Genomic DNA, 21,229 nt, shown 5'->3' with positions numbered 1-21,229 from the left:
AAAATGTGATCACTTTTGGGGTGCCTGGGTGGCTCAGGTCATGATCCCAAGGTCCTGGGATGGAGCCAGTGGGGCCCCCCTGCTCAGCGGGGAGCCTGCTTCTCCCTCTCCCTCTGCCCCCCCCCCCCCGCTCATGCTCTCTCTCGCTCAATCTCTCTCTCAAATAAATAAATAAATAAAATATTTAAATAAAATAAAATGTGATCACTTTTCATGCAAATTGCCAAGACCATGTCTACAGGTACCCATAATCTGCAGCAAGCCCACCTCACCTGGGGCTTTACTGTATATCCAGACTGCCCGAAAAAATAAAAAAGGCTCACCATAAAGAAGTTGGTAGCTGACATCCTTGAAATTAACATTTTGGAACTCAGATAGGCATTTAATGGTCAAACACATGTAAAACTATAAGTAAACAAGTCTAATTTTCAAAGGTATAAAATTTCTAATTAAAAAAGCCTTGACCTTGCCTCTTCTTTGCCTGATGATTATGTAAAGTTTCATTTTCATTATTATGCCAATTTCCTACCTTCTCTTCCCACTCCCACTGAGATTTTCTTAAGCCTTTTCTTTTCATGTATTATGAATAAACTCAATGCAGTTGTCTGGGATTTATTCCAAGTAAAGAACAATGAAACTTTAGCTTTTGATTTTTATATTCATAAGTTGTTTTTGGAAAGGGACCATTTGAGAAACACTAGTAGTAATTGCCTGCTATGCAGAGTTGTGAAGGATCAGTACCCACAATTGCAATTCACTTGAAAGCAAAGCACCAGGAGCCCACAAAATGCTTTCAGTCTAGTGCCAAACCTAAATTTCATTCTCTGGAAAGAACTGTTCCTTCCACTGGAAAAGACAGATACCAAACTGAGAAGTCTTTCCTGTGTTTGTTTTGGGAATGGCTTAGTCATTGGGCCATAAGTAAAATAATTCCATTGGGGGAGGGAGGGTCAGGGATGGGGAATATTGATATTAATTTACACACCTGAAATGTTTTAAAATGCAGGTTATATTGCAGTAACAAACTGTCTTAAAATATCAGTTGCTTACAAAAAGGGTTTATTTCTTGCTTGTGGAATTCATCACACATAAACTGCATTGTCACTCCTCGTCTTCATACAAGAAGCCAGGCTGATGAAGCAGCCTCTGTCTACATTTTCCTGATCATCACGGTGCAGGGGAAAGAAGAAATGGCAAACTGCACATTGACTCAAAATTTATGCCCAGATGTGACACATACTACTTCTGTTCATTTTTATTGGCCAAAGCAAGTCACACTGCCAAATCTGATGTCAGTGGGTCAGGGAAATATAATCCTCCCTTTGGGAGGACGTTCATATATCTGGAAACAATAATACAACTAACCACAACACCTTCCTATACAACTGGAGTCCAAAGTATAATAGATTCATTAATAAGCAAATGTAACTTATTTAATACTTTTCTACTAGAAGGAGGATGAGGAGGAGGGTGTCATCTACTCTATTTTTATTAACTGCCAGGATCAATGAGAGGCCTTTTACATGTGTTATTTCATTTAAATTTAAGACAATGGTACATAATTACCCCCATTTTAAAGATGAAGCTAGTGAGGCTTAGTGACATTAACTTGTTCTGTACTGCATGCATAGTAAGGGATGAGGTGAGATCTGACTCAAAGCCATTATGCATACTAACAGTAGTAACTTGTTGGTTTATATGTGTACTTGAACTTGTTCTCAAAGCCACTTTACATTTTTTTTCTTTTTCCTTTATAAACTAGATTACCTCAAGGTACAGTGACAAAGGTCCTTTGAGTAAAACACCAATCTAAGGTAGAGAGCAGCACGCCTGAGAATCAGTCGAGAATTAGTTGTCTCAAGTAAGCTTAGAGCACTGAACTGTCAAATGGGGACCTGTCCGTATAGACCATGAAGGGGCCCAGGGCAATGAAAAGTTTATGAATGACCAGGGGACAATTATTCCTGACTTGTGAGGTCTGATCCTGTAAAACTGAGCAAAACTAATTTTATTATTGCTAACATTTTTAATTTGTTTATTTGACTTTGAGAAAGTACGTGCAAGTACATGCGAGAGAGGAAGTGGTGTATCTTGATAGTCTTCTGAATTAAGAAATTAATTTGAGGGGCGCCTAGCTGGCTCAGTTGGTAGAGCATGTGACTCTTGATCTCAGGGTCATGAGTTCGAGCCCCATGTTGGGGTAGAGTTTACTTTAAAAAAATAATAAATTAATTTGATTTAGTCTATTGGCAACTATGAAATATAATAAATCAAAATAATAAATTAATCTGATTAAGTCTATTGGCAACTACGAAAAACCTCAGAGCAATGTAAGTTTTCTTTGTAGATCTGAAGAGTCCCCAAGAGGCATATATGACTGGGGCTACCATCTGTGTCCTTGAAATGATGGTGGTGGCAGCATCCTGTTTACACATGTAGGGCTAATACCAGGGCTTAACTCATCAAGCCAGTGATCCAGTCTGAAAACTGAATAAGTGCTCCTGAAATGCTTCTCATCAATAAATCCACAGAGAACTGCTTATTTGTTTGGTTTGGTTTGGATTTGCTTGAAATACCTTAAGGTGCCACTTCTTTCTTTCTTTCTACTTTATTTTGGAATATTTGTTCTGACTGTGAAAAACAAATGCAAACGACTCTCCCACTATTACCTTTTTCCTGGGCCATCTCAAAATTTTATGTTCAGATTATTTTTAACAAAGCAGGTGCTCCTGGGGTGCCTGGGTGGCTCAGTTGGTTAAGCGTCTGACTCTTGATTTTGGCTTATGTCATGATCTCAGGGTTGTGAGATCGAGCCCCACATCTGACTCTGTGCTCAGTGGAGAGTCTGCTCGATATTCTCTCTCTCTCTCCCTCTGCCCCTCTCCCCCATGCTCTCTCTCTCTAAAAATAAATAAAATCTTTAAAACAAAACAAAACAACAAGCTTCTTGGAATCTCTGAGACCTTTATGAATATAAAGAGTGGTCTCACCTCCTTCTTTAATCTTCCTTATTATTGGAATTTTCCACTTGTAGTATAGATTTTTACTACCAATGTTTTCTTCTGCTTTTAAATAAAAGTTGTTTATGAATGTGGGGATCCAATATTCTTGTTACGGATATAAATTATATACATAACAACATAATAAATAAACAATAACAAATTATCTTTATAGTCACCAAGATTGCTTATTTCTGAGATGTCAGTGCACCTGAATTGTTAAAATTTGCAGTGCTTCCTTAGTCTGTGCAAGGAATGTTTTTCATTTGAGCTCTCACATGCTGACCCACTTACTATCTTTGGCATGTCCTCTGCTTCTTGTTGTTGACCACTGACCACCTATTATAAACCCACTGGTACCAATGGACTAACAGATACCTGGTACTCCAGACTTAGAAAGGGTTTTACTAATCTCACCTTCCACGATTCAGTCTAAAAAGGATTGAAAATAATGCTTCCTTCCTTATCTCAAAAGATGCTTTCATGTACATTCATGGCTTTAAATCACTAAGTGCAGGTAAGTATATACAGTCTTCAATCATATAAAAGAACTAAAGGATCAAGTGCATTAGGCTTCTTCAGAAAAACACAATCAATAGGAGATATATACATATATTTTATATATGGAGATTTATTATGAAGGATTGGCTCACATAATTATGAAGGCCAAGAAGTCCCATTACTTGCTATCTGCAAGCAAGAGACTCAGAAATGTCGGTGGTGTAGTTCCAGTCCATTTCCAAAGGCTTGAGAACCAGGATTGCTGATGGTGGAAATCCTGGTCCAAGGTCAAGAGAAGACCAATGTCCAGACCAAGAAGAAAAGCAGAAAGAAAAAGGGGTGAATTCCTGTTCCCTCCAGTTTTAGTTCTATTCAAGCCCTCAACAGACTGAACGATCCCTCCTCACATTGGGGAGTGCAATCTACTTTACTAAACCTACTTATTCAAATGCTGGTCTTACCCAGAAAGTCTTAGAGATACACCTAGAAATAATGTGTTATCTGGCCTTCCCATGGTGCTGCCAAGTTAATATGTAAAATTAACCATCACATCAAGTAACCTAAAATAATCATTCAAAATTGGGAGTGTCTAAGTCAATAAGAAAATACATTTACTATAATTGCTGAGCTTTTTTTTAATTCTAGCGTATATTGCTGACTAATCTAAGATTAACTTTCCAAAGCGAATGTTCTCTGTAAAGTCAGATAAAATTTAAAAAATAAAATAAAACTATTTTGAATATCTATTTCCTAGGAAAAGACATGATCATCTAAAAGAATGGCTCCTTAAAAATGGAATGAAAAAATATTTCTTTTTTTTTTGAAGATTTTATTTATTTATTTGAGAGAGAGAGAGCATGAGTTGGGGGTGGATCTGGAGGGAGGGGCAGAGGGAGAAGGAGGGGCAGAGGGAGAGGGAGAAGCAGACTCTCCTGCTGAGTAAGGAGCCTGACATGGGGCTAGATAGCAGGACCCTGGGATCATGACCTGAGCCGAAGGCAGACGCTTAACAATTGAGCCACCCAAGCACCCGTGATTTTTTTTTGCATTTTTAACATCAAGATTTTTATAGAATGTGAAGTGAGTCATTATTTCATTTATGTCATTTATTACTATGAACAAATATTTCCTTTATATGAAAACCCAAAATTCAGTGGAAGAAATTTTGTTAACAGTGAGAATTTTCAGAGCCAATATTCATTTTTCATTTCCTGGTGCATTATATCCATTCAAATATATAAAACAACTTGTTTTAATCAACATTAGTTCTTTATTTGTATGGCTGGATATCACTGACTGAAATAAAGATACAAAATGCTTTTGACTGAGTTCTTTTTATTAAGATTCAAAAATATCATAATTTTTTAAGAGAAATACAGTAAGTTGAAAATATGTTTTTAAATGTGAATATTCTTGTGAATTTTATATACTCCTTTCAACAATCCTATATAATAGTACAACAAGACTAAAGTGATAAGTGGGGTGAAAAATTGGAAACCTCCAGATTTCAAATGTTTTGTTTCATCTTAGGCTATAACTCAGAAACCATGATCCCTATTGTTTGAAAAGGAATGCAAACAGAATATTTTTTAAATGAGAGAAAAGATATTATTATTGATGCTAGTTGCAGGTTAATTTATTGTACATATAACTAAATGCTATCAAAAAATTCACTTTCTACATATAATTCTTTAATAAATTTCATGGACTTCAGGTCGGTAAATAGGTCAAAGGAAATCTTACTGTGCTCCTTGTCCCTCCAAAACACAAAGCCAACTCCACATTACAATTTTTTCTTTGAGTAAAACTTGGGATTCAGAATTATCTCAGGATTGATAGCAAATTTATTTAAGAAATTTTCTAATGGTTTCAATCAACCTTACTAGGTCTATTTTGGTCCTTATTGAAACGAACTTATCTCTTATCCCTAAAATGAGGGGACTTTAAGAGAAACCAAGTAGACTTTTTAATTTTAGAAAAATGTTTGAGTTATTACTTTATCCAACTAATAGATACAGACATGAACAGGTTAAGAAGAAGGATGACTGTTCTCCATATATCTAAACAACAAATGAGATGAGGATATCCTATGCAGATGACTCCAAGAAGTACAATAATAACAGACAAATCACAAATTCCCCTAGTGGAAGATATCCGAGGATCACTAGAAACAACTAAATTAGAAAAGTTGAAATGGCCTGCCACACCTCAGAACAGAGAACAGACCTGTGCAGACAGAGTGCACACTGACACCAGAATGACAAACAGGTAACTTTTTCATGACATTTTGTGACGTCAACAATCATGCATCAGGACTTCGATGTTCATCTCCAACTTTCTCACTACACAAACATGCACACACATACATATCCTCACACTCCTGCACTTAACTAGATCTATTTGCAGATCCAAACAACCTTCCTACAGTCAGTATATCTTTAAATAAATTAGACCAAACAAGATAACTTAAAAATGCTCGGAACTCACCAAAAGCAATTGCTTGTTCACCTTCTATCTAAATCTAGAATAAATGTTTCCTAGGGTTCTCCCGATATCTTAATGACAACTTTCTGATAAGCCACTAGTGAGAAAGAATCTCTATAGATTCATATTTCATAACTATAAAACTAAACCCTACTGTAGAAATACAGAAATTAACTCATTTCGCAAAGAAGGATAACAAGTCGCAAACTTGCAAAAATTTAATTAATGAAGCAAATAAACAAATGGCCTAACTCTCTGGAATTGCTGAAATTGGATTTTTAAAAAACCTAGCATCTAGGTTCATGTACCATACAAGGTTAAATAATTCATATTATTTTATAACACTTGCTTTCTAGAGTTTTCTAATTATTAAAACCATTTCACTGAAGTGAGTTGCATACTTTGTAATCAAGTAAGATAAAAATGTGATGCTTTTGGAGGAAGTGAGCAAAACAAAATCAGAGAGCAAGATATCTTCTAGTGAAAGATGATACTTACCTGTGAGTCTCACTCCCTGCTGTTGTTGTGGTTGTTGTTGTTTAAAGATTTTATTTTTAAGTGACCTCTATACTCAATGTGGGGCCCAAACTCACAACCCCAAGATCAAGAGTTGAGAAGTCCACCGACTGAGCCAGCCAGGCGCCCCTCTCACTCCCTGTTTTTAAGTGAATTAATGTTACAAATAATTCACGTTCTAGTCCTCAAGTATTTTACTTTCTGTTTTGTATCTGGTGGTATCTGGACACATCCTGAAGAGAAGGTCCATGGGAGCATCGACCCTACTAGAGGTTTCTTATATTTGTGGCATATTTTTGGAATTGAGCAATGGTCTACCTTTGGGGAGGTGGCAGAGATATTGGGGATGCCATGCTGATGTGGAAAGGCAAGATACTGCCAGGTGGGAAGGCAAGGAAAATGTAGAATTACTGAAGATGTGCTCAATGGCAATGGACTAAAGGGCTACTAAAAAGGTTCAGTATAAAGAGTTACTGCCTTAGAATCACTAAGCCTCTTTGCATTACTTAGCTACTGTGAAACAATATATTGAGAGGGACTCAGTGAATGGAGGACTGTTCCCAGTTCACCAAAATCCTATATTGGGCATAATATTTTGTTCTCATTTCAACTTTAGTTCAACAACGGCTAAGCAACTATCATGTACAATGCATGAGGTTAGATGTTTGGGGGAGTCAAAAATGAATAAGCCACAATCCTCCCCTTGAGAAATTTTTGATGTGAGAATCTGAGGAAAAAATGAGAAACATTTCTACAGCACTTACTATTTACAAAGCACAGAATTCAAATGCATCCTCTTATTTAAGCCTCATAACAACCCCGTGAAACATCTCAGGTACTTTTCATCCCATTTTATTGATGGTTCAAAGAGGTTCAAGGAGGTTAAGAGGATCTCCTAGCATTTAAAAATTATTTAAAGGAAGAACAAGAGCTAGAGTCTAGATTATCTAAAATTAGAATTAAATTTTGACCCTTGCTTTTTTTTTCCCAAGATGTGACAGGTGTGTGTGTGTTGGAGGGGGTGTGTATGAGTGCGTGTGGTTAATACACAATTTCTCTACCTTTCTATGGAAACATTCATGAAAATATAGAGACACTGCAGTTTCAATTGTAGGAAAACCAAAATTAACAATCTGAAATTTTCCATATCGTAAAGGGATTTTTAACTTACCAGAGGTGGGGCTTTAAAGCAGAAAGAATCTCATCCCTTAGGGGGATACTAAAATACTCAGCGCTCAGTACCTAGCAAGTTTTAAGGGAGTAAGCCCACACAACCTCTTTCCACATTTTATAGGGGTAAGGGCTTTTTGGAATTTCCATACCATTTAATATCATCTCTCGTATTTCCCATGAGTGTGTTTGTTTCTACCTGCACCCAGCGTAACACATCCCCCATGAGTACATTTCTTTCCCCATCCACCCATTCTACAGCCAATATTCTCTATCAGGTAACGCAGCTAGAACTGAAGGTGAACAGTTCAAACTGATGACATAGGGACTTCCCTCAGACATTAAAATTGCACCAGAAAAGGGAGGGATATGAAAAGCCAAGAGAACAATATATCTGGAGATTGTGTTTTTTCATGCACAGCCTCGAGAAAGAAAGTTCAATAAACTGCTTCAAACTGTCCTTGATCCATGGAACCATGTCTTCCAGCTATGACAGACTATATAGGCTATTGGTTCAGAGTCTATACGACATCTTGTATGATAGAAACCCAGCCTCCCAGGGTATGCCATGTTCTTCTAGGTGATAGGGGACACCCTGAGACCAATATACCTTATGGGCATCACTTCTTTTTCCATAAAATGAGCTCCATTACCAGTAGCAATGGTATGTAAAATATCATGACAAAGAATAAGAACTCAGCAAATGCAAAGAAACATGAGAGGGAAGTCCATATTAAAAAAATAAGCATCTATTCCAATGAGAACAATTCTCTACCCCTTCCATGAAGGAAGGGAAGCTGGTCCAGGCAAGGTATTGTGCCTCTTCAGAGGCTCAGCGTTACTCATAGTTGACAGCCTGGGTACTCATCAGCCTGGTGAGAGGGAAGTCCGTGCTATTGAACGCATGTATGACCTCCGCCCTGCTACCTTGTCCATGAGTCCGCCGTGCAAACACTGGGGAAGTTTCCAACTTGTCTGCCCATTACCTCTTTTGCAGACTCATTGCTGATCCTCTTGTTCCTTCCAAGTCACTTCCAGTTCCAAACTGACAGTCACTACCAATGAATATATGCAGATGCATACTTCTAAAGTGAACAAAAACCAGATATACTGTTCAAATGTCTGCTTTTTGGGAGGCGTTTCCTTCCTCAGTCTTTTTCCCTAGGCCAAGTGGCAGCCTACTTTAGGGTTGTACCGAATCATCTGTAAAGAGGCTCAATTTTTCTCTCCCTTAGTTAACTGATGATAAGAAACTCTCTGAGGTCTTCGTTGTGATTTGAGGGCAAGGTGGTGCTGCAGCAGCAGTGGGCACCATGGAGATCTGGGTTATCCTTCATACCTGTAGGACCTGCCTAACCTTCATGGCCCGTATACCACCTTTTCTTGATTATGTACAGCAGCTGCACCTTGCACACGATTTCTGGATGGATTGTATAACACCCAGTTTGTAATGGACACCTCAGGTCTTATGGTCACTTGGTGGCCTGTGCCCAGCTCTTCAATCTCTATAAGAACCTAGCAGCAAGCCAAGAGCCATTTTTCAATACGTGCTTGACAAAAAGGAAATGGGGTTCTTCCACACCTCTCGAATTCCACGCTGTGGCTGTCACTGGGGCTTGCCAGAGACTCCGTTTAGCACAGTGATCTGCTGCACACTCTTAAGCATCACTGTGGGACCTGCACAGTAAGCTGCTTATACTCCAGCATGTCCCAGCTACACAGCTGCCTCTGGGCTTCACCAGAATGGGCAGCTTTATGAGTGACCCTGTCAGTGGGCTGAAGCAGCATTTGCAAGTATGGCATATTTGGTCTCCAGATTGAAAGATGCCAACAGGCATTGTGCCTCTTTCATAAAGGTAGGTGTTCCCAGGTAGGGTAACTTACCATTCACACTGGAGAGGCTATAGACATGCTGCAGACTGTGGAGTTCTGAGGGATTTCACATGGCACATCCATCTCTGCAGAGGCCAAACAAGCATGTTAAACTGAGATTTGACAGAAACCCACATCTATGGCTCTTTCAGGTGCCACTTCCCTCAGCTATTCCCTTAGAGATACAGTGCTGTTTTGATTTACGGTTTGAGCGGGTTGGGGTGGGTTCAGGGAGCTAGGCTTTCCCGTATGCCTGGCCTCACCCCTTGGGCCAGTGAGCCAATAGATACCACTCTACGACTCTGCTACTTTAACTAGGCATTCTCTCCAATAGATACCCTGTAAAAGAAATTGTGGCCAGTATAGTACTGATGATATGACTCCCTTAAATTCCTACACTGGTGAACCACGGTGGCGTTTCATTTTCCCAGGGATTTGAATAAGTTCAGAGACACTGTTTAATACCATCCTGGTATTCTGAGTATAACTTTTTCCAGTTATATATAAAGCCATTCTAAATGGTCACTGGTTTCTTTGAAAATGACTAGAAAGGGGGGAAGAGGGAACTTAAAAGGAATTTTAGAACACAAACTCATGACACTATCACAGTGTCTTTCCTTTAGGGACTCCATCCTCTCTACTATTTAAGGGACTTTGAGTCTGGGAACAAACTCAGGTCATGGAATTAGATGAGAACCATAACTCTTTATTATTGACTTAGGTCTGTGTTGCCTAAATTTAGTGTTTCATTTTTTTTAATGTTTTTGTTTAAATTCTAGTTAGTTAACATACAGCATAATATTCGTTTCAGGTGTACAATATAGTGATTCAATACTTCCATACAACAGGTGCACTCCTTAGTCCCCATCACCTATTTAACCCATCTTCCCATCCACTTCCATTCTAGGAATCATCAGTTTGTTCTCTATAATTAAGAATCTGTTTCTTGGTTTGCTCCCCTCTCTTTCTCTGTTTTTTTCCCTTTGCTCATTTGTTTCTTAAATTCCACATGTAGGTGAGATCATATGGTATTTTTCTTTCCCTGGCTGACTTATTTCACTTAGCATAATACTCTCTAGCTCCATCCATGTCATTGCAAAGTGCAAGATTTCATTCTTTTTATGGCTGAGTAATATTTTGTATATATATACCACATCTTCCTTATCCATTCTTCAGTTGATGGGACACTTGGGCTGTTTCCATAATTTAGCTATTGTAGATAATGTTGCTATACACATCAGGGTGCATGCATCCTTTTGAATTAGTATTTTTGTATTCTTTGGGTGAATACCTAGTAGTGCAATTGCTGGATCATAAGGTAGTTCTGTTTTTAGCTTTTTGAGGAAACTCTATACTATTTTCCTGGCTGTACCAATTTGCATTCCCACCAACAGGGCAAGAAGATTTAGTGTTTTATTTTTTGACATAAATATTAAGTAAGAGTCAGTACGCAGCTCATACAGATGTTATGTGAATCCTAAAGACATGGGGATTCCAATGGGTCTAATCATTGCAGTTCATGCTTTGGACCTGTTATCCAAATGCACTCTGTGCCCGATGCTTAAGAGCTACCACACAGCACTGCGTTTCTGGTATTCCATCATTCTGCTGAAATCAGGCAGCCCATTACATCATGGCATCTTCCTCTGTCATCGCCAGCTTTCAGAAGGCACTTACAATAGACCTTCCCAAGGAAGTTAACGCTTCTCTCGTCAATGTATTTCCCAGTACTTTGGTGAAGGCAGTATTTTTGGAAATTTTCTGGGGTTCTGGTTTTGAGTAAACAAGTGATGTAGTGGATAAATGGAAAACACGATAAACTCTCTCAATATTTCACTTCTTCTAGGTCAAGTCAAGATAAATTATATTAAGCTTGTAGGTTCACAACCCTCTCTCAGGAGCCTTCCTGGTATAATCTAATATGCAGAGAGAGACTGAAGAAAGAAGCAGGCACTCCAGGCAGGAAGGTAGCAGTTATAATAACAGCAAAGAGAACTTACATGCCACACTTATCTTGGGTAGCAGCAAGATGAATAGATCCCTGCACCTGCCCTCCAAATCTTAAAAGTTTGTAAAGAGGCCCTAACTGGGCTCAGTCACATACACCGTGCAGGGGCTTTCAGCATCACATCACCATCTCAAGCCTCTGTCACTGGGAGAGGTAAAGGCAAGTGGAACCCATGTTCCAAGGACAGAGGAGGGAGTGAGGAGCCTCCGAGTGCCCGGTCCAGCTTAGGGGTCAACCAGGGGTCAGGTCTTTTTGTTCATGCTCCCCAGAAATGCTGTAGTAAACAATCCTCAAATATCAGTGCTTTTATTTATATATAAAAGGTTTATGTTTTACTCACACCACTTGTCCATAGCAAGTCAGCAAGGGGGTTCCACTCCTGGAGTTACTCAGTGAACCAAGCTGATGAAACAGCCACCATCTTGAACACTGCCTGTCACTGTAGCAGAGGGAAGAAATGCTCTGGAACTGTGGATTCAGCAATTAAATGTAATAGCCTGCAAATGATGTGTGTCAAGTTCTCTCACAGTTCACACACCCCCTACTAACTAACAAGTGCACTTTTGTGATATTCTCAGTACAGGACTTGAAATATTTGTCAACAAAAATGAATGTCTACCACAGCTGCCATTATGCCAGAGAAGTCTGGCATCCTATTTTAACTTAATGAAGGCCACCACTGAGATTTCTCTTTACCAACTGAGCAGATTTTCAGTGCTGATCTCAGATGCTCAAGCACATTGAGCACACTGAATCCACATCTCTGGTAATTGCCTGGATAGATAAATTCAATTCCCATTAATGACTTTCTTCCTTCCTCATCAGCACTCTTAGAATTGATTCTCATACATACTGCTCCAGTTTCTACCAAGGTAAATTCATAAAATCTTAAGATTTTTTGCTTTCCACTCCATAATTGTTCTCCCGAGACATGCTGGAATCTGACTCTAATGTGGATCTGATGGCAACTATGAAGTGGATGTGAAGAAAATTAGAATCTCTTTGTAGGTACCCGCCTCAGGTAAAAGCCTTGCAGGATCTTCAAGCAAGACAGCACAGGTTTCATCTGTCAGAAGGGACTACTGATAGCAAAAGAGCTCATGGACGCTCAGCATCAGGGAAATCCAAATCAAAACCTCAATGAGATACCACCTCACACCAGTCAGAATGGCTAAAATTAACAAGTCAGGAAATGACAGATGTTGGCAGGGATGCGGAGAAAGGGGAACCCTCCTACACTGTTGGTGGGAATGCAAGCTGGTGCAGCCACTCTGGAAAACAGTATGGAGCTTCCTCAAAAAGTTGAAAATAGAGCTACCATATGACCCAGCAATTGCGCTACTGGGTATTTACCCCAAAGATACAAATGTAGGGATCCGAAGGGGTACATGCACCCCGATGTTTCTAGCAGCAATGTCCACAATAGCCAAACTATGGAAAGAGCCAAGATGTCCATCGACAGATGAATGGATAAAGAAGAAGTGGTATATATATACAATGGAATATTATGCCACCATCAAAAGGAATGGAATCTTGCCATTTGCAACGATGTGGATGGAACTGGAGGGTATTATGCTGAGCGAAATAAGTCAATCCGAGAAAGACATGTATCATATGATCTCACTGATATGAGGCATTCTTAATCTCAGGAAAGAAACTGAGGGTTGCTGGAGTGGTGGGGGGTGGGAGGGATGGGGTGGCTGGGTGATAGACATTGGGGAGGTTATGTGCTATGGTGAGCGCTGTGAATTGCATAAGACTGTTGAATCACAGACCTGTACCTCTGAAACAAATAATACATTATATGTTAAAAAAAAAAAAAAGAAGATCGTAGGAAGGGAGAAATGAAGGGGGGGAAATCGGTGGGGGAGATGAACCATGAGAAACTATGGACTCTGAGAAACAAACTGAGGGTTCTAGAGGGGAGGGGGGTGGGGGGATGGGTTAGCCTGATGATGGGTATTAAAGAGGGCACGTACTGCATGGAGCACTGGGTGTTATATGCAAACAATGAATCATGGAACACTACATCAAAAACTAATGATGTAATGTATGGTGATTAACATAACATAATAAAAAAATTTAAAAAAATAAAAATTAAAAAAAAAAAGCTCATGGAGGCTTGGTGATTCACAAACCCAGATTCATCCAAACCGACTGTCCCTCCTATCACATTCTTTTAAAATCACACTCTTACCTAATCAGTGTCCTAAATTTCACATAGAAATTTGGTGAAGCTATGAACTCTAACTGCAAGATCAGATTCTATCTTATTTTTTAGCTACGTCAACTCTGGGTCTACGAGAGAAGACATTCTTACAGCAGTCATAGAAGGTCTCCTGTCCTCAGGGCATGCTGTGAGATCACCATTTATAATTCAGAACATGTTATTCTCTTTCTTTAATTCTTTTATTACTTCTGGAATTAACCACTGACCCAAAGTGGAGATAGGTATCCTTTAGTTCCATCACAATGGTTTTAGGACAGCAGCTCCAGAACGTGCCTCAAATAGCCCCTTTCTTCCAGGCAACCTCAAGTACTCATACAATAGGCAGTTTTTCTACTTATTCAATTAGCCACCAGTATCTCATTTTTCACTGGCAATTGGGTCATTTTTGCCTTTGGGCCAACCTGCTGAGATAATCTCAGATGTCACACTTTGTAAACCTGTTTATGAGAATGAGTTTCAGTGCGGGAATGAGAAATCAGCCTGGGTGTTTCATACAGAAAAGGAATTGGGTACTTAAAATTTTACTGAAATTAATGGAAGAGTGGAAGTCATAAGACTACCATCAGATTGCAAGGCCATGCCATGCAAATACTATCCAAATATCAAGAAACTGTTGCTGCTATTCTCAAGGACTTCTCAGGAAACATCTGGAAAAGGATGTTGCTATCACAGCTGCCCATTCCACCAGAGAGTGACACGTGCAATCTGGCCTTTAAATAATTTGTGTCTGTCAGAACCTATCCGCCAACTATTACCATCACAGGAAGAAGAGCCCCTATTTCATTTACCTTCCAGATTTCATGCCAGTGCATTTCTTTGAAATGTATTTAATCCTGCAAGGTAAAAATGACCTAGAAAGTACAAATTTTATTTTGTTCTAATTTATAACAAAAGGCAATTCCCATGAAAACCTTTTTTTTTTTTTTTAAATGGATTGTTGAGAAATTGATTCTAAACTTTTGAATAAACAAGTGAGTTGAAAATATCTATGAAAAAGAAGAGTAATGAAAAGAGTTTGTGCACTCAGAAATGAAAATGCATGGTAAACTTTTATCAGTACACATTGTGATAATGATATAATATGTGTGAGATAGGGGCGCCTGGGTGGCTCAGTCGTTAAGCATCTGCCTTTGGCTCAGGTCATGATCCCAGGGTCCTAGGATCGAGCCCCGCATGGGGTTCCCTGCTCAGTGGGGAGCCTGCTTCTCCCTCTCTCACTCCCCCTGCTTGTGTTCCTGCTCTCGCTATCTCTCTCTCCGTCAAATGAATAAATAAAATCTTAAAAAAAAAAAAAGATGTGTGAGATAGACCAGTGGAAAAGAACAATCATCTAGGCAGACAGTAGTATGTATAATTATGTAGTAGGGGATTACAATGGATACACAAATCAATGAGAAAAGAAGTTGCTTAATCTATCCAAACAATTTTTGGCAATTTGTAATGATACTAAAAACTCAAGTTTGTACCATTACTTCCTTAGTCAACATATTCTTTAGATAATTTTATGTAAAATTATAAGTTAATAAAAATGGAAAATTGTATAGGTAAATGCAATTTTTATGAATGAATTTCCCAAGAGTAAATGCCTTCCTATTGCTCAGTTATTGAAATCTGTCTTATCAGACCTCACCCATCATCCATGGGAAGCTTCTGCTTTCCTAGTGGTGGTGATGGGTTGGGGAGGGATAGGTAATAAAGACTTTTTAATTATTATCTGAGGATATTTTCAACAAGCATTGGGGAAAAACTTGCTAGTTAAGCAGTCTTTTTTTTAAAGATTTTATTTATTTGAGAAAGAGAGCAAGAGAGAGCACGAGCGGTGGGGGGAGGGGCAAGGGAGGGGTGGGGCAGAGGAAGAGGGAGAAGCAGACTCTCCTCGGAGCAGGGAGCCCAACCCGGGAATTGACCCCAGGACCCCGAGATCATGACCTGAGCTGAAGGCAGATGCTCAACCGACTGAGCCACCCAGCACCCCAAAAGTTAAGCATTCTTAATAAGGTTCTAAAATTCAAATTCAAGGCTACTTCTTTAAAGTTAAAATAAATAAAATAAAATTATAATCTACAGGAAGAACGTTTCTTGTAGAAAGAAGAGCCACGCAAAGATCTTAGGTGACAGCAGGTTCTGATGTGTTCAAAAAAGTAAGTAATGCATACTTGCTGAGTAAATGAATAAAGTTCTCCCAAAACAGTGAGGTCGTCTTAGAGTAACATTAAGCCAATGATAAAGTTTGAGCTCTCGAGTATTTTCTCGGGTAAAATTGCTTTAAAAAACTCAATAAACAAAGTAAAAAATGAAATCATCATTTTCTATCTTGCTTTGCCTGAACTTTTGGTCTGTAAGTTCTTTTGAAACTGAGATCAAATCCTAATTTGCTCTGCCTTGTATTGATGAACCATCCATACTATGGACTACTTTCACATTTTCAACCCATCTCTCACTATTTCTCAACACAAGTCCTGCAGCTCAGCCAAACATTGCTTATTTGCTGATTGTCAAGCACACCATATTCATTTCCATCCCAAATCCTTTGTTCTTACTGTTTCTCTGACCTGGAATGCCCTTCTTCTTCCTCCCCTGCTCTGTTTTTTTTTTATCAAAACCCTGTCAGAGCTTACTTCTTTCTTCTTCAGTCATTGAAGTCTTCACTCATTCTCTCCACAGCCTTACTTCATACAACTGTAAATATCTTTTTCACTCAGCCATTAGATAACATTATTATTGATATTACTTTCTATTTTAGGTTGACAAATTTCTAGGAACTTATTTTGAATTTAAAACCTACAGAAAAGTTGTAAGAAGAGTACAAAGAACTTTTGTATTTCTTTCACCTACATCACCCAAAATTTGTTAAATATCTCACTATACACACACACACACACACACGTATATATGAAGTTGAGAGTACAATATGGTAATATATGTACACCTCATTAAAATTTGTGGCCCCAAAACTAACAAGGATCTTGTATTGCATTAGTTGTCATGTCTGTTTAGCCTCCTATTCAATTTGAAACAGTTCCTTCATCCTTCCCTGTATTTCATGACTTTGAGAGTTTTAAAGAGTATAAACTTTCCTACCTGGAGGATGTGCTTCACCTGTTTACATCTGATATTTCCACACATCCAGACTTAGGTCATATATCCTTCACAGGAATCTCACAGAAATAATGCTGTGATCTCAAGACATCATAGCAGAAAGCATGCAATCAAGTTTGTGCCAGATTTTTCCAACATAAAGTCATCATTTTCCATATGTAATTGATAAACATTTTATAGGAAGGTACTCTGAGACTTTTTCAATACCCTGTTCCTCATCAAACCTTTACTCCACAGCTTTCATTTCCACTGATGACTCCTACCTGAACCAAACACCACTAAGCTAATTGACAAAGGTTGACTTTCTTTATCAATATTATATTATTAATTGGCAGTCTAAGGATGATCTTTACTTTCTCGCCTCCATATTAATTTTTTAATTTGTTTTTATCAGTGTGGATTCATAGGTTTCTATTTCTTCCAATGGGTAATAAACTGTTGATATTATTATTTATTTTGATGTTTAAATTGCTCCATATTTGACAAGTTAGAGCCCCTTCAATATAGCTCCTGTGTCTTTTTGAAGTGTCTCCATCATTTTTTAAATCAGTTTTTTACTTTATGGCTCCATATGATGTGTAGGCTCAACTTGTACTCTCTGTCTCAGCCTTGAATCAGTCAATTATGCAAAGAGTCCTGGTTTATTTTAGTGGAATATGTTATATAGAAACAGAGGTCTGGTCCTCCATGTTCTCATTGCTACTGAGGTATCATTGAGTCTAGGCCTTCTCAAGTGGATATATTTAGAAAATAAATGTACACACACATAGACCCATACATGTATCTAGACCTACTTCTGTATCTATTCACCTATTGGGTTTTTGTAAGTTCATGTAAACAACTCCATTTCCAATTCAATACTTTTCTAGTTTTCTTCCTTTACATAGTTGAAGTCCTTCCTCCAACAATGAGAAATTTGGCTCCTAATATCCTTAATATGTTTGCTTACTTTTTTCATTCCTCCTGTATGCAACACATCTCCTAACCACCCTTCTACCACTTCCCAAGCTCCACATTTCTTTGGCCCCACTGTCACTTCGTTGTCCTTGCAGCTTCCTGGGCCTGGCCACCACTGAGACCCTCAGTCATATCATTGCCTCCAAAGAAAGGCAAAGGAAGTCAAGGGAAAGAAAAAGAGAAAAAAGAGGTGAAAGAAAAAACATTTTTATTTCATTCTTAAATTACCACAAGTACTTCCTAATGAAATGTGTGTGCCTAACAGTGTACCACACAACTTTTTAAACCTTGAAATTAGATTGGGCCTAACCACTGTCATTGTCTGCTCCACTTTGATTTTCACACAAAATCTGTTTTGATTATAACTACCAAAAACTGAACTTAGCAAAGATAAGAGGTCATCTAAAGAATTGTATTTCAAACTATTGTTGAAGCTATATACTATCTCAAGCTAGTAATTGACATAGTCTCCAACAAATGTTAAATTGGATTGAAATCTCCAATTCTAAAATTTCCCATTTTTTTGAATGCAGGTAAAGTATGACCTCAGGCAAAATTTTTAGAAAACTTTCCATTCTTCTCAGTGGAGCTGTAATTGAGTCCAAGCTTGTTCTGCTCACTGCAGGACCGGCCAGTAAGTTGAGGGGCAAAATGTTGGGGTAAGAGAAGGGACTTTATTCAAAAAGCCAGCAAACCTAGGAGACAGTAGACTACCTTCCTAAAGAACTATCTCCCCTCAACTTGAAATTCAAGCTTCTTTTATGTAGGAAAAGATGAAGCTGCAGGGTCAGAGTCAAAAGGTCAGGCGCCCACAAGGGTCTGAGAAGGTTGTGAAACTGTTTTGTCCTTGTCGGTTATCTTCACATGCAAGAATCTGGTCCTGTCGTGCCTGTAAATCTTAAACATAATATATTCATTTCTGTACATATTTCCTTTCCTCCTCCAATGAGGTAGGTTTGGGGTAAAGAGCGGTTTTTGCAAATCTTACCTGTGATTTGTGCAAGGCTAAGCAGAAGTTTCTAAGCTACAGGTCACAGCAGCAAGGGAAATAGAAGCAATATAGAGTCAGACATGCTAGGTTTCTCCCTGATACAGAGCCATTTTGAATATTCACTTTTTATAATTTATTTTTTGCTCCCATCTTTGCTATATAAATGAAAACTAACACACAAGCTATTGTTAACTCTCCAAAGAAGCTTTGGAAGGAGAATACGGAGACTATCTTGGCTCTTTCTTTGGGTGTAAACATCTTTGAAAATCTCAAGTGAAAGAAGTATAGAAATAGAAATAATCTACTTAATAGGATTCATGGTATTGTCTTTATAATTATCTTTGCTTTTGTTGTACTTAATAAAACATTTCACATTACTTCTCCTATACTCTATAACTTAAATAAGGAATCTTGTTTACTTATTTTTAATTACTGTCAACAAGCCCAATTTGGAATTGTAATGTGAGCTTTGTTAGAACATTACATCCTGCAAGAAGACATCAGTGTATTCATAAGTTCTAACATTATAGAAAGAGTGTTCATTTAGGCTTTTGCCTAAATTTGTCTGGTCTTCAACAGGGTTCAAATCCAGTTAAATTCTTATTTCATCTAAACAGCTGCTATCTCCTTTTGCACATCTTTGCCTCAACTATAATAAGGCAGCAGTCTAAATTTGCATAACAATTGGCCCCTTTCCCAAGAACTTGAAGTGTGTTCTAGCCAAATGCAGATTAAATTGGCAAAGTAGTAATGCCCTTCAAATTGTTGTACCCTGTTTCAAAAATGAAGTATAACTCCTAAAAACTAAAAAACAAGTTGTTCTTCAACTTATGTGTTCTTCAATAACACTGAAACATAGCTTGGAGCTTTGAAAACATCCGCAGAGAGAAAATGGGATCGACAATGAACCACTTGTGACCTCCACTACTTACTAATTGTGCACATTTTTGGCAGAGGTCACATCAATCCACTGATCCATCAAGCCTACCTGTTAACAAGTGAGCACAAGGGAGGCTTTACCACTGGTGATTTTTAAAAAGTTTCAGTAATGTACAACTCTGGAGATACTAGCTAGAACTTGTTTTAGAATTCAAGTGCTCAGCATTAAAGATCATACTATGATTGAATACAAAAGAAACCCAGAAATCTCAGGTTCTCTAATAAAGATAGAGAAGGTGCTCTGAATGTCACCCACTCACATTTTGCTTTGTTTTGTTAACTATTTATTTTATTACATGTGAAGAATATAAGACAAGATTGTCTTTTTTTCTCATTTTCAATTCTAGCCCTAAAATGTTAAGGCTTTTACAGGATGAAATCACCAGACTCAGACTGGCCCTTCAATAGAAGGTCAAGGGGGATGGTGAAGTCACCTCCATCGATAAATACCCAGACACTTCCCAGCTGAACAAGTCTGGGCTTAATTCTTGCCATTTCCAAATTCACAGTTCTCTTGGGACGTGTCATTCAATGGAGCTGCATAGGATGAGAAATTCCACCCCAGAGAATTCTGTTTATAAGAAGTTATTCACATTTAATAATCTCAGGAGATATGAACACAGCAATGTTGAAATTACCTATTAATTGTTAATCCTTGGAGAAAAAATTAGACAATTATTTTTGAAAACATGAAAAGCCTCATTATAATAAAAATTAGATTCCCACATATGATTCAGCTTCTACTCATTAATTATGGAAAAGTTAATAATTACTAAATTGCCAGAAGTGAAAAATAAATCTTTCATCACTGGAGAAGTGCTGAGTTTTTACCAGAAATGATCAAGACAATTCTATTGGCTTGAAAGCTTTTGGCGTTCTAGAATTTTTCTAATATATACATCAACCTGCTTAACTTTTCCAGTGCAATTTAAGGCTGATTTTCTTTTATTCTTATAGTAGTTAAGATTTTATCTATTTCATATTTAAAAGCTCATTAATTAGTAGTTTAGTGTATTGTTCTTTCTGACAACTCCATTTCACTTTTAGAGATAAGACTCTCTTGGGACCAAAGTTTGGTTTCGAATTTTCATAACATGGACTAATTTTGAAAGCATGCCTATTTTTAAAAAATCTTATGGCTAAATTCTAACATCTGTAGATGTTGGCCAAAAGTCTAGCCCTCAAAAAGGAAACAAACAAACAAACAAAGAAGCATAAAGGGAGGGTATTTACCTTTATGAATGACTGTATGTGCCCTTTAATAGGTACTTGTTTAAAAATGATGCATTTCCGCAAGGTAGTTATTTACATTTTGCTTAGAGTGCAAGTCTCTCTAGCAGATCGAATCAAGATAAATCAGAGAAAATGTTGGTCACCCTTGCAGTTAAATCTTGAAAGCCTTATAAAAGTAAAATAAAATAAATCCAAATGTGTCACACCAATATTCACCAATATCCAGGCCC

The 21,229-nt window shown here is 38.1% G+C and overlaps 1 long non-coding RNA gene across 1 annotated transcript in view; it reads right to left on the bottom strand.

Moving 5' to 3' along the window:
• Positions 1-21,229, bottom strand: part of LOC118540170 (uncharacterized) — a 58,909-nt gene that overhangs the window by 14,173 nt on the left and 23,507 nt on the right. The window contains exons 2-4 of the long non-coding RNA XR_004919498.2: positions 11,891-11,989; positions 9,555-9,628; positions 8,657-8,755 (exon numbers count right to left, since the gene is read on the bottom strand). This is a non-coding gene — a long non-coding RNA (uncharacterized LOC118540170). The remainder of the gene's footprint in view (positions 1-8,656; positions 8,756-9,554; positions 9,629-11,890; positions 11,990-21,229) is intronic.

The sequence above is a fragment of the Halichoerus grypus genome, chromosome 3 (genome assembly GCF_964656455.1).
Source record: "Halichoerus grypus chromosome 3, mHalGry1.hap1.1, whole genome shotgun sequence".
In the NCBI taxonomy this organism is placed as follows: domain Eukaryota; kingdom Metazoa; phylum Chordata; class Mammalia; order Carnivora; family Phocidae; genus Halichoerus; species Halichoerus grypus.
The sequence above is the reverse complement of the archived record's forward strand: the minus strand, read 5'-3'. Positions and strand labels throughout refer to the sequence as shown.